We start from the raw sequence: 1,986 nt of genomic DNA, 5'->3' as shown, positions 1-1,986 counted from the left end.
TTTTTTTTTTTGGTCATTTTTGTGATTTTATTACTAGTTGTCTCTAATCCTTTCTTTAAACTCTCCTTTATGAAACTTAAATTCATATACAAAAGTAGAGAGAATTTTATAATGAAACGTCAAGTACCCACAGTGGCTGCAACAGTTATCAAACCAAGGACAATCTGTCTCAGCTGATCCCCCCATTACCACCCTCTTACTGATTTGCTAGGGCAAATTTTAGGCAAAAGTATCATTTCACTGCTAATGCTCAAGAATGTGTGACTCAAACATAAGAACTCTTTTTTAAAATAATAAATGAATAACCACAACACTATTATCACATTTTTAAAAATTAACAAAAATTCCTCATTATCATCAAAGATCCAGTCTGTGTTCAAATTTTCCTGATTGTTTCATAAATATATTTTTATAATTGGTTTGTTTGAATTGGATCCAAACAAGATCCACCCATTGGCATTTGCCCTCAGGCTTTCCTGCAGTCTGAATTTTGCTGACTACATTCCCAGATTCCCAGTTCTCCATGTTAAATACAAGTTCTTGTATTTCCTGTAAGTAGATAGATCTGGAAGCATGTTCAGATTCAGGTTTGATTTATTTTGGCAAGCATACTTCATAGTTGATACTATATGCTTCTTATTGCTTTACATCGGGAGGCTCTTAATGTCTGCTTTTCTCTTTATTTATGATCTAGTCCTTTGTGAAAGTATATAATTTGTGCAAGAAAGAAAAGAAAAAAAAAACACCTTAAGTATGTATCTGCTAAATCACATTGCTACAGGTAAATTTCAGCATGAACTTAAAAGTAAAGTTTGCTGCATTTTCTTCTGGGGAACACAATAACAGAGAAGAGCCTTAGGCTGCAGCTTGAAGAATACCTGAGAAACCCACCTAGACCAGATTAATGTTGCTAGCTGTGACTTAATCTCTACCTTTGGTGGCAATATCCTTATCTAGCCCCCCTAAAGCAAAGAACAAAATGAAAAGGGCTGCAACAGCAGCATGGTACATCGAGAGCAGACAGATGGAGCTTTTGGATACTGAGGAGCAGATCTAGAGTGGGAAATGGATGGGAGCCAGAGCTGAAGATCATCCCTCCCTCATTGCCTGTCCTACTACACATCTGGTCAGTTACCAAGTCCTATGGATCTACCTTCTTAAAGGCTCCAGAAGAGGGGTGCTTAACTTTTTTTATGTGTCATGCACCCCTTTGGCAGACTGCTGAAATTGATGGGGCTTTCTCAGAAGAATGTTTTAAATACACAAAATAAAACATTTATACTGAAATACCATTATCAAAATATTAAATTACAAGAGATAGAGTGGCCCTAGTAATTAATGTGACTTCAAAATAGTGATAAAAATAAGTGATATTTTGAGATTTCTCTAACAATTCTAATGTGATATGAAAATATTTGTGATTTTATGGACTGGCCGGTTAGTTCATATATTAAAGCACAGCCTTGTAATACTGAAAGTCCAGGGTTCCGATCACTGCACCAGCCAGCCATGAAAAAAAAGAAAAAGAAAAAATACATATATTTGTGATTTTTGTTGATGATAAAAGTCAGTTTCTGTTCATTTTATTGTGGTGTTTTGCCTACAAACTACAAAGGTAGTTAAAAAAAAAAAAACACTAAATTTTAGTTTAAAGGTTACTGAGAATTTATCCGTATTTTTTTTTCCCAATTTTATTTCATGGATCCCTTGACTTCCTACACGGCCACTGTCTGAGTTCAGGTTCATGTTGGTTTTTTACCTGTAACTGTTACCACGGCCTCCCCTCCCTCCCTCCCTCCTCCAGACTAGTCTTGCAGTTGGTCAGTAAACCTGATCTAGTCATTCCACAGGTTGGAATCCTTCAGTGCACCCGTATGGTTTTGAAGACCAGATCTAAGTACCTTAACTGGGTCTCAAAACTCCCCAAGCCTCGACCAATACATAATCTTGACTTTAAACCACTAACCCTTCCTAGAAACAAACCCA

General features: G+C 36.4%; 1 protein-coding gene across 1 annotated transcript in view; it reads left to right on the top strand.

The window, feature by feature from the left end:
* The window catches only part of MOG (myelin oligodendrocyte glycoprotein), an 11,814-nt gene that overhangs the window by 4,424 nt on the left and 5,404 nt on the right, over positions 1–1,986 (top strand). The gene's annotated exons all lie outside the window — the stretch shown is intronic.

Source organism: Galeopterus variegatus, unplaced genomic scaffold, assembly GCF_000696425.1.
Source record: "Galeopterus variegatus unplaced genomic scaffold, G_variegatus-3.0.2 Scaffold5077, whole genome shotgun sequence".
NCBI classification, from domain to species: domain Eukaryota; kingdom Metazoa; phylum Chordata; class Mammalia; order Dermoptera; family Cynocephalidae; genus Galeopterus; species Galeopterus variegatus.
The sequence above is the reverse complement of the archived record's forward strand: the minus strand, read 5'-3'. Positions and strand labels throughout refer to the sequence as shown.